We start from the raw sequence: 13,322 nt of genomic DNA, 5'->3' as shown, positions 1-13,322 counted from the left end.
ATGAAATAGACATCTTAAATACAAATCCGCTGCCTTATCTTCTCTATAAATTACCACTGGCTCACACAAGCTTAATCTGCCTTTTACATTTCTGAAGAATGTGCGCTAGCAAGTACTTTCTGTAGAACTAAAATTAGCCATGGAAGAGTTGCTGTTTTTGAAAGTGAATTGCTGAACATTAGCTGTGACACACTAAATGTTGAAATGTGTTCTCAAGAGGAAGCTTTTGAAACTGAAGCTGTATTAAGCTAATACTTGTCTGCCTAATGTAACCCACAGTCTGACATTACTGTGTTTACTTAACATGATGAGATTCTCACTAAGTGCCTAGAGATAACATACGACAACTTCAAGCTTGTGTTTATTGGAGACTCCATAGCAGGGAAACACAGAACCACACAAGTGACTCCATTCTCACCTGAGGTACAAAATAACTTGATGAACTATGAAAGTAACGGAAAAGCTCATACCTCAAGAAAAGATGACAATAATTCTAAAGGTACTTCAGGCAACATACGCTTACCTGATTTGAGACAAACAAGTTTCATGAAATTACAATGAAATCCAGACCTTTAGCTGCTTACAGGCATTGAAAAATATCAATGGCAACAGCTGAAAATGTGTGCCCTGACTGGGACTTGAACCCAGGATCTCCTGCTTACATGCAGATGCTATATCCATCTGAGACACTGAGGACACAGAAGATAGTGCAACTGCAGGGGCTGATCTCTGGCATTCTCCCTGTGAGACCCACATTTCCAGCTTACTGTTCACACACAACATTTGTAGTACCGCTGCCCACTGTTCTTCCGGACATGTCCGAAAGAACAGATACCATCTATGTACACTAGTTTTAGGTGGATTCAGCTTAGTTGCCAGATTATATACCACATTTTACCCAGATTAGGGAACTCATGTAATGAAAGTACCTATTGATTCTCAGATTACATGCTGAAACATATAATTGATATTAGTGTCTTTTCTGTTTTATCTTATGAACTGTGTGTTCCAAGCTGGAAAATTCCCTGATGTCTTGGTGTTTAGATTCGGTGGAGAATATTGTGGAGTTTTTGTATTTCATAATTGGTTTTCACGGGAAAGCACAAGCTGGTAACATAACGGGCTTGGAAATTTTAAAACTCTTAGTGGGAAAAGTAAAGGGAGTGTTGAACACCTGTTGAACGTGATTCAGGAGAGACTAACATTGGAACAATTTATGGGGGAAAATTTGCACCTTGATTCCACCTGATACATTGCAAGAATTAATTTATAGGGAGTATGGTTGAGAGCAGGGGGATACTGAAAAATTTGTCGACTCTGTCGAGAGAGTTAGAGAGACTGCACTAACTTTGTGCCTGCCATACTGTGAAAGAGAAATTGTATTACATATTGTTCAAGGGTTACAACCAGATGATAGACAGAGGACAGTATTTGGTGGGACACTGCAAACGTTTGTCCAGCTGAATAAAATAGTAAGGCACATCCAGGTTATTATGTACATAGATTCAAAATGGTTCAAATGGCTCTGAGCACTATGGGACTTAACTGCTGAGGTCATCTGTCCCCTAGAACTTAGAACTACTTAAACCTAACTAACCTAAGGACATCACACACATCCATGCCTGAGGCAGGATTCGAACCTGCGACCGTAGCGGTCGTGCGGTTCCAGACTGTAGCGCCTAGAACTGCTGTGCAGGTTCATGGCCATTAATTATGAAAGGGTATGTGGACAGGAGAACTGGTTGAATAAGGCAGAATGTAATAGGAATGTTCAAGTGAACAATAGGAATAGTAAGGAAATTACTTCTATGAATCAGCAGTGGGAAATGGAAAGTAAGATAAGGTGTTTGATTTGTGGGAAATTAGGTCACATTAGTAGGAATTGTTGGAAGACAAAGCTGGATATGTCCTGACAATTACAACAAGAGGTAGGAATGGAACAAGAAAGAGAACTGTGCGATAAGTAGAGGGGAGGAACAGGGTTTATCTTTTGTGTGCTTTGTTGTGAATGAAGAACCTGTGTGTGCATTATTGGACTCCGGTAGTGCTATTACAGCGATTGAAGAAAATTCGTTTAACTGTAACAGTGCTATTTGTAAGTGAAGTAAAATAGAAAAGGATACAGTTAAATACAAAGCGATAAATCAGTCCAGTGTAAGAGTGAAGGGTGTCTATGGGTTAAACTGAGAATTAGGGATTTCATGTGGAGGGTGAGGATGCGAGTGGTAAGCTGGCTTGCCACTACATGCATTGTATGAGCTGATGTTATTAAAAAGATCGGATTGGTGACTAATTGGGGTGCAACCAAATTTGGCTTCAGATTTAAACCATTAAAGAGTTTGGAATTTTGTAAGCATCAAGGGGAAGTTTCTGTGGCAGCTGTGAATAATGAAGAGGCATTACAAACTGAAAAAGAGACAAGAGAAAGGGTTGCAGTTGGGACATTTGGAATCAACAGAGAAAGAGGAAGTACAGAGATTGTGTAGTGAATTCCTGGATGTTTTGACCAATAGTTTGGGGGGTGACATCTCTTGTGGAATATCACATAGAATTATCTGATAACATGCCTGTTAAGAAAGCACCGTATAGGTTGGCTCCACCTTTAATGAAATTGATTAAGGAAAAGATTGAAGAAATGTTAGATCAGGAAGTAATTCGGCCCTCTGCGCCTATATTTCTGGTTTGGAAACCCGATGGGAATAACCGCCCAGTGGTTGGTTATAGGGATTTGAATAAAAAGTTGTTATTGCAGTCAGTACCTCTTCCGGACCTGCATTCTTGTTTTGGATGGTTTTGTGGTGCCAGGATATTTACCACCTTAGATTTAAACCAGGCTTGTAATCAAATTCCGCTTGTGAAAACTTCCAAACCGATTACTGCCTTCAAGACCAATTGGAATACTAATTCAATAGGGTTCTGTTTGGATTATCTACAGGTGCTGCAGTTCTATCTCAGCTCCTAGATAAAATATTTCAGACATAAAGTTTAAGTTTATGTACCACTACTTGGATGACTTGGTAGTTTATAGTAATTCCATGCAGGAACATTATCAACATTTAAGGGAGGTTTTAGTGAGGTTAAGGAAGGTGGGTCTTATGGTGAATCCAACCAAGGTAAAGTGTGCTTGTGAATCTATGCACTTCCTGGGTCATGTGGTCTCTCCAGAAGGGATAACCATTGCTGAGAAATGGGTGTGAACTATAAGGCAGTTGCCCATTCCTAGAAATGTGAAGGAGGTTGCGAAGTGTGTCGGGGTAGCAAATTTCTTCTGTAAGTTCATTCTGGGGTTTGCAGAAAAGACAGCCCCATTGAATGCCTTATGTAAGAAGGTTCAAAAATTAGAGTGGGGTCCTTCGCAGGAAGCCGCGTGGGAATCCCTGAAACATTTCTTGGCGTCAGCACCCGTACCCGCGCTTCCGGATTTCAATGCTCCGTTCATACTTAAGACTGACGCCTCAAATGCGGGGGTGGGGGCAGTCCTTCTGCAGGAAAGGGACGAAGGAAGGAGGCCTGTAGCATATGCCTTGCATGCCTTGAACCATTTAGAAAAGAACTATTCTAGTTAGGAGCTGGAGGCACTTGCGGTATTATTTGGCGTGGAGAAATTTAGGTATTACTTGGAACATACACAGTTTTTCTTAAGAGACTGATAACCAGGCACTCAGCTGGGCTCTTGCACATCCTTGTAAGATCAGAAGGATAGCCAGGTGGGCAACAAGCATCTTGACATTTCAGTTCCAGGTCAAGAACATTAGGAGATCGGGAAACCAGGTAGCCGATGGTCTCAGCTGCCTATTTCAAGAACCTGACATACAACATGTTAGTCGTGAATTGGATGAAGGTGGTGCTTCCATAGGGAGAATTAGTTCGATTCTTACTGATTTTCCGCAGCTGTTTAAAGACATTTGGGAATGTCAGAATAAGGATGACGAGGAGCGGGAGATAAAACCAAAAATTGAAGGAAAGGTGGTGACACCATACCTGCTCAGAAATGGTGTATTGTGTTGCAAGGCTCGGTACAATAAAGGTTACAAAATAGTGGTGCCTGGGGATTTGGTGCCTTTCATTTTTAAATATTTTCGTGAGTCGCCAGTGGGTGGCCATTTGGGAATATTTAAAACTCGTGCAAACATTCGTCACAATTTTATATGGAAGGGAATGGATAAAGGTATCAAACACAATGTTAGTACATGTCAGGTGTGTGCTGCTGCCAAACCAGTGCAGGATGGTAGGGTTGGGTGGCTGGAATCCGTATCTGCGGACTATCCTCTTGAGAAAATGTACGACGTTGTGGGGCCTTTACCTCGAAATAAGAAAGATAATAAGTACCTACTAGTATACATTGATGCCTCCACAAGGTTTACTTGGATGTATCCCATTAGGGCAGCAATGACTGAAATTGTGATACAGAATTTGAAAAATATATTTGGCCGCAGTATTTGATTAGTGAAAATACTTCATATTTTACTTCAGGAAGGTTTAAGAACTGTAGCACTGGAATGGGTGTTACTCATGGGACCTTGACTCCCTATTACCCGAACCCATCGTATGCCGAAAGGGTAAATCGCAATCTCAGGGTGGCATTAATTGCCTATCACAGTAAAGACCAGGAGAACTGAGATCCCACACTCCCTTGGCTTATTATGGCGTTTAACATGGCCAAGCATGAGGTGCATTTGTCGACTCCGGTGAAGCTCATATTGAACTTTAAGATTTCCACTCCTCTGATTAACCTATGGTCCATTAAGGATCTGCTACCTAAGCACATTGAGCCTCAGCAGCTGGTGAATCAGTGGAAAAGGGTGAAGCACAATATTCTTGAGGCTCATCAGATTCGCACAAAGCATTACAACGAGGGGCAGTGGCCAAACCTGTACAGATTGGGAGATTCGGTGTATGTAAAACATTTCCAGACCATGAGCAGCAAGTTGGATAAGGTTACTAAAAAACGTCTCCCACATTTCATCGGGCCATATGTTATTAGATGTTTCATAACACCGGTCACTGTTATGCTGATGGACCCCCAGCAAGGAAAGACAATAACTGCCCATCTCCCTCAGATAAAGCTGGATCTACCACTTACTCATTTCGGGAGCTTACGGGCACCATGATCGGCAATTAAGGGGGGGAGTGTGTGCCAATATCGGCACAATTGTTCCAGCCGTGAGTGTCAAGGTTGATAATGGCCTTGTCAAAGATACTGGGGTGCCGAGTTGACGGTGAGTTTCGGGAGCTTACGGGCACTGTGATCAGCAATTAAGGGGGGGGGGGGGGGGGGAGTATGTGCCAATATCGGCACAATTGTTCCAGCTGTGAGTGTCAAGGTCGATAATGGCCTTGTCAAAGATACTGGGGTGCCGAGTTGACGGTGAGTTGCCCTCTGGTGACGAAGAGTGGAGGATTAGACAGTACCGAGCGAGGAGGACAGAATGGCAGAGTGTTGGGGTCCAGATGGTCCAGAATGTGCATTTAATAATTTTGGCACTCTGTGGTTGTGGACTGATGGTGAAACAGAGATGCTTGAGAATTCAGCACTGCTGTGGAACAATACAGTGTGGGCTGTGCAATTGTATGGATGCAATTACCTGTTGCAGATGTTGTTTGTGGGTGTTTCCCTGTGGCAGATAAACAAGACAGCACGGGCCCAAACTGAACACGCTGAGTTGTTGTATGTTCGCCCACAATAAGGATGTCATGATATTGGAGAAGGAAGTAATGGAATACGGTATATGTATTAACCTTCAGTGACTTCTGCAGTGTTAGTTTGCGTAACTGTGTGGAGATTGAGCAGTAATTGTCACTTTTGAAAGGAACTGATCAGTATGTAAAGGTGTGGCCATTGCTGGATGGGTGTTGTCATAAAGTTACCTTGTTTCTTATTTGTGAACATAATTTTATCAGGATTTCTCATTGGACAGATCTGAAATTCAGTTCTGCGCTGTAGTTCAGCAAGTTATAAATACTGCAATTCAACATATCTGCTAACTGTGAGTTTTGTATATGTTTTTATATCTGTGTGTTAAATGAAATTTAATTTTGAAGTTTGAAAGGTACCTTTCTACCATTAAGATTCCGTAAGTTTTTAATTGGAAGTGATGTTGTTTGCTACTGCTATTGGTTGAGAATTTATTACCCTAAGGAACAGTTATTTAATGAGTCTTTTATGAAGTGTTTTAACATTGGTTGTTTTTTGGTGAATGATTACTAATAAATTACGTAAATTAGTAACGTTGTGTAAGCAGTTATTGAAGGCACCAATCTCAATTAGCCAATCAACCATGGCCAGTTGGGAATAGGCATTGATGTAACATTACGGAACTAGAGGCTATTAGTTAAGTTGTGGCAACACTAATCCTGTTGTTTGTAGTTATTGTTGACGTGAATAATAACTCGGCACATATTGTGTCTGTGAGCAACTCAATGCATCATTTTATGGTGAGCAGTAATCTGTATTAGTGATAATATTATCAATAGTTGTCTCTGTTTCCAAAGTCACTCTTGTTGGTTCCATTACAGTTGTATTTATGTTGTACTGTATTAACAGCTCCTCAAATTTTTGCTTTCTTTGTCTCTCTCTTCCTATGTCAATATTAAAATCACCATATATTGCACAGTCTTTGATATAGTTTTTTCTGGGAGAATGCACATGTTTTTGAGGAAAGTATTGATACTTCCACTTAGTAATCAGAACGTACAGAATACTCTTAATTCATTGTACACTGGACCTGTAATCTCAAAATCATTTTCTTCTCTTTTGGGTAAAATTTTCATATATCATCCATATACTATCATAATTTGTAGCTGTTTTAACAAATATTGCCACTCTTCCATCCCTATATTCTGAACTGGAGAAACAGTTTGCTAGAACATAATCTTTTATAGTAAAACTACATATTTCATTCTCTTTTAATCCATGTTCATTTATAAACAGTAGGTCTGGGCATGTTTCATTTGTAAGTACTTCTAATTCTTTAATCTTCATGTGCTGTACATTTTGATGCAGAATTCTAAGCTTAATTTCTTTTTCCTTTATAATGAGAATAAAACACAGCCATAACTGTAGGCAGTGGTTCAAAGAATGATTCAATTTAAACTGTCACATACTTAATGTCACTGAAATTATTGACAATACAGTAACTTGTCTTGAAGCATGGGCTTCTATGAGTATAAGAGCAGCAAAGTAGTGCCCAACAAATGCTTAAAATGGATGTAACTTATAGGCAAGCTAGTAAATAGTACCAGAAAATACCTGTAAACTGTACTGCCATCATGTCATATTCCATACCAAGATAACCTGATTAAGAAAAAGCTTGCTTGAATACCGTTCCACAGATTTAACTCAACAAAAGACCTTGTATTGAGAAATTAGTGTTCTTTATATGTGATGTACTTCAAAGTTACAAAAGGATCAGAAAGTTTCCCTATAATTTATTTGAAATCATAGAAATTGTCTAATTTAACTTGCACAAAAAATAAATCAGGCCAGAGCAATTAACTTTTCTTTATTTGTTTTTCAACTTTACACAATATTATCTTAATGTCAAAACACACTGCTGCAAAAAATGCAACACCCTCAAAGACTGTGTGCAGTGGCACCAGGATTTAATATGTGCATATTGAAGGCTTTTCGTGTTAGCAATTCATATGGCACTCAGGAGGCCCTTCTGTACACCCTCTATTTTGACTCTGCAGGCAGTAGCTGTGTTGACTTTAGAGGTCAGCAGCATTTACAACATTCATTCTAGGATACAAACATGGCCTACCCATAAGTGCATACTCCTGCTTGAACAGCTTCAGCCATTTAAAAGGGGTCACATTGTTGGCCTGTGGGAAGCTGGATGGATGTATTGATGGATAGCTGCAGATGTTGAGCACAGTGTATTGTTGGTACATTGCTGCTTTCAGCAGTTGTGTGTGGAACATTCCCACACGTGTATGGTAGGTCCTGGATGTCATGTAGCAGAGGTGCAAATCAAGATCGATGTGTTCTGTGAGTGGCAATGGCAGAACAAACATCATCCACAGACGAAATCCAGGCACATGTTCCACTTGTTTGGTCATGAGGGATTGCTGGGAAAGGTCTGCTTGCAGCAGGAGTAAGAACATTTGTGTATCTGGCTAGGCTACCACTGATACCATTACACTGTCAATCATGGCTGCTCCGGTGTTACGCAGGAGTTAATTGGAGAGTGGAACTCTGTTGTCTTCATTGATTAGAGTAGGTACTGTGAGCGATGAACATACACTCTTTTTACCTGGTTCTAGCTAAAATTGTCTGAGTAATATAATCGTCAATTATAAGCCTTTGTTAAGTTTGGTGAAATGCTTGGAGTGTGTACTAACCTGTGTTGGTTTGATGACTTTCCTCCAGCAATTCAGTGTTAATTGAGGTGCATAATAATAATTGCTTCACTGCAGAAATCCCAGGAATCAATGTGAAAAGCTGGCGATGCTTAATAACTTGATGCTAAACAAATTACAGCCCTCTGAACTCTACCAATGCTATTTCTGTAATGTAATAATAATAATAATAATAATAATAATAATAATAATAGTAAAAATAAAAATAATAAAAATAAAAATAAATCCCATGGAGGCCCGGGAAAAGAATTGGCCGCCGGTATGTTCTGCCAGTCGTAAAAGGCGACGAAAAGAACAAACCACTAGTAGGGCTAACCTCCCTTTTAGTGTGATGAGTTGGTTCAGGACAGAACTAAAGAAGCCTCGGACAAGCGCCGTCATGGTCAGGGATGACGCTTGAACCCTATGCCTGCCCACAATGGTAACAACACTGCTAGCCAACTGGAAACTGATTTAAATCCAAATAGAGGTGTTTTGCAGGATATGCTTCCTGCAACCACCCTAGAAGGAAAACAAAGGCAGAGGATGAGATGGTCATATGAAGTTAATCGACACCTCATGTTCTGTTATTACCAAGCAACAAACCTAGGAACTAACACAACTGGATACAGATCACAAGTATACACAACATTTATTACCAGATACCCAGAATTAAAATTTTTAACAGAACGACGACTAGCTGATCAGATCCATGTAATAATCAAAAATAACAGGATACCCCAGTTAGAATTAGAAAACATCAAACAACAAGTACAACAAATACTGGATCAAAAAAATGTGCAATCAGAAGAAGAAGAAAATACAGTAATGGACTCAAACATCCCAGAGCAAACAAACAATGAACAACATGCGTCAATTAAACAATGAGAGGAAAACGAAATCTTAAGACACCCACCAGAACAAGCACAAATAGAACATGAAGTGACACACTTGCTAGATATAGAAGAAAAATTTCAGTTGACAGATATAGAATACAAAGACACAAATACAGACATTAGACCATTCTTGCATACACCACCAAATAACCCACAAGTCGAAACAACAATAAAACTATCAAAACAATCATACACAACAAAATAAATGAAAATACAACTATGGAAGAGTTACAACTACTTGTTTACGTAGGAGCACTCACTACACTAAATATATACACTAGGCAGAGATCAGAACCAACCAAAACACAGAAGAAACCCACAAAACCAGCATGGCAACACAGGCTACAGATCAGAATAGAAAAACTGAGAAAAGACATCAGACAGCTAACACAATTTATAAGAAATGAAATATCAGACAAAAAACAAAAAAGGTTAGGTAAAATCTCACAACAAGAAGCAATAGAGCAATTAGATGAAAAGAAGCAGAAATTACAAGCATTGGCCAAATGACTTAGAAGATACAAAAAAAGTGAAAATAGAAGAAACCAAAACCAAACATTCAACACAAACCAAAAGAAATTTTACCAGACAATAGATAACACACACATTAAAATAGACAATCCACCAAACATAGCAGACATGGAACACTTCTGGAGCAACATATGGTCGAACCCGGTACAACGTAACAGACATGCACGGTGGATACAAGCAGAAACAGACTCATACAAGATGATACCACAAATGCCTGAAGTGATAATTTTGCAACATGAAGTCACCCAAGCAATTAATTCTACACACAATTGGAAAGCCCCTGGAAATGATAAAATAGCAAATTTCTGACTAAAGAAGTTCACCTCAACACATTCACATCTAATTAGATTTCCGCTCCCGGGATTGGAATGACTCCTTACCCTCTCCCTTAAAACCCACTTCCTTTCGTCTTCCCCTCTCCTTCCCTCTTTCCTGATGAGGCAACAGTTTGTTGCGAAAGCTTGAATTTTGTGTGTATGTTTGTGTTTGTTTGTGTGTCTATCGACCTGCCAGCGCTTTTGTTCGGTAAGTCACCTCATCTTTGTTTTTATATATAATTTTTCCCACGTGGAATGTTTCCTTCCATTATATAGATTATTTAACAGTTACATTGTAGACCCATACACATTCCCTGATACACTTACACATGGAATAACCTATCTGAAACTTAAAGATCGAGCAGACACAGCAAACCCAGCTAAATATCGCCCCATAACATGCCTACCAACAATCTACAAAATATTAACTTCAGTCCTTACACAGAAATTAATGACACATACAACACAGAACAAAATTATAAATGAAGAACAAAAAGGCTGTTGCAAAGGAGCACGAGGATGTAAAGAGCAACTGATAATAGATGCAGAGGTGACATATCAAGCTAAAACTAAACAAAGGTCGCTACACTATGCATACATTGATTACCAAAAAGCTTTTGATAGTGTACCCCACTCATGGTTACTACAGATATTGGAAATATACAAAGTAGATCCTAAATTGATACAGTTCCTAAACATAGTAATAAAAAACTGGAAAACCACACTTAATATCCAAACAAATTCAGATAATATCACATCACAGCCAATACAGATTAAGTGTGGAATATACCAAAGAGACTCATTAAGTCCTTTCTGGTTCTGTCTTGCTCTGAACCCACTATCCAACATGCTAAATAATACAAATTAGGGATATAATATTACTGGAACATACCCACACAAAATCACATATTTGCTATACAGGGATGACCTGAAACTACTGGCAGCAACCAATCAACAACTCAACCAATTACTAAAGATAACAGAAGTATTCAGCAATGATATAAATATGGCTTTTGGAACAGACAAATGTAAGAAAAATAGCATAGTCAAGGGAAAACACACTAAACAAGAAGATTACATATTGAATAACCAGTGACTCCGTAGAAGCGATGCAAAAAACAGATGCCTATAAATATCTAGGATACAGACAAGAAATAGGAAAAGATAATACAAATATTAAAGAAGAACTAAAAGAAAAATATAGACAAAGACTAACAAAAATACTGAAAACAGAATTGACAGCAAGAAACAAGACAAAAGCTATAAATACTTATGCTATACCAATATTGACCTATTCATTTGGAGTAGTGAAATGGAGTAACACAGACCTAGAAGCACTCAATACACTTACACGATCACAATGCCACAAATATAGAATACATCACATACATTCAGCAACAGAAGATTCATATTAAGCAGAAAGGAAGGAGGAAGGAGATTCATCGACATAAAAAACCTACATTATGGACAGGTAGACAATTTAAGAAAATTCTTTATAGAACGAGCAGAAACTAGCAAAATACACAAAGCAATCACTCATATAAATACATCGGCTACACCACTGCAATTTCATAACCACTTCTACAACCCTTTAGATCACATAACATCAACAGATACGAAGAAAGTAAATTGGAAAAAGAAAACACTACATGGCAAGCACCTGTATCATCTAACACAGCCACACATTGATCAAGACGCATCCAACACATGGCTAAGAAAAGGCAATATATACAGTGAGATGGAAGGATTCATGATTGCAATACAGGATCAAACAATAAACACCAGATATTACAGCAAGCATATTATTAAAGATCCCAATACCACAACAGATAAATGCAAACTTTGCGAACAACAAATAGAAACAGTAGATCACATCATAAGTGGATGTACAATACTAGCAAATACAGAATACCCCAGAAGACATGACAATGTAGCAAAAATAATACATCAACAACTTGCCATAAAACATAAACTAATAAAACAACACGTTCCCACATACAATCGTGCACCACAAAATGTACTGGAGAATGATGAATACAAATTATACTGGAACAGAACCATTATAACAGATAAAACAACACCACATAACAAACCTGACATCATACTCACCAATAAAAAGAAGAAATTAACACAACTAATAGAAATATCCATACCCAATACAACAAATATACAGAAGAAAACAGGAGAAAAAATTGAAAAATACATCCAACTGGCTGAGGAAGTCAAGGACATGTGGTATCAGGATAAAGTTGACATTATACCGATTATACTATCAACTACAGGAGTCATACCACACAATATCCACCAGTACATCAACACAATACAGCTACCTCCAAACGTATATATACAACTACAGAAATCCGTAATTATTGATATGTGTTGAGTAACCCGAAAGTTCCTAAATACAATGTAACATATACCGTACAGTTAAAAGGAAGTCACGCTTGATCAAGGTCCGCGTCACTTTCCATTTTTAACCAGACCTAAGGTCTGAGAAAAATAGAGATAATAATAATAATAATAATAATATTCTCAACAGCTTCAGCACCATAACTAGGCAAAATGGTCCCAGTGACCTTACTATGTTTGGAGACCTTAACACTGATGCAAAGTCCAACAAAATAACTAACACAAAACTTGTGAATGTATTAGGTTCATACAATCTTAAAAATATAGTTAAAATGGATCCAAAACTGCTGAAGACACTGTTAAGTATAGTAACATAGACCTTCATTACTCAGACCACCTTGCACAACAGATAGAATATAGAAAAAAAAAAACACCTACTAAAATAATAGCAAAAATATTTGAAAAGTAACGAGTTATGAGCAATAGTAACATCAACTCTCAGCAAATTAAACTAGCTAATGAGAAGTGCGATAGGATCTGCAATGTTGAAGGATCAGATGACAAATGGGATTGGGTTTCTAACATCCTATTGAGACACTTTGATTCCTGTTATCCCATTAAAGAAATGCAGACAGGGCCAATACACAGTCAAAGTGCAAGAAATAACAAACTCAGACTTTCAGGCCAGTCTTGTTAAACTCAGGCAAAATATATGAGCTAGATGTCCTTTAAAAATCAACTTGGCTGAACTTTTTCAAACAACAATATAAACCTTTAAAGGAGTACATTCAAACCTTCGAAAATAAGTCTACAGTGATGAAACCTCACAATCTACAAATGTAAGCAAAGCTTCCTGGAAACTCAATAAACCTTCACAACTATGGATGGC

The sequence above is a fragment of the Schistocerca americana genome, chromosome X (assembly GCF_021461395.2).
Source record: "Schistocerca americana isolate TAMUIC-IGC-003095 chromosome X, iqSchAmer2.1, whole genome shotgun sequence".
NCBI classification, from domain to species: domain Eukaryota; kingdom Metazoa; phylum Arthropoda; class Insecta; order Orthoptera; family Acrididae; genus Schistocerca; species Schistocerca americana.
This window is presented reverse-complemented; position numbering follows the sequence as displayed.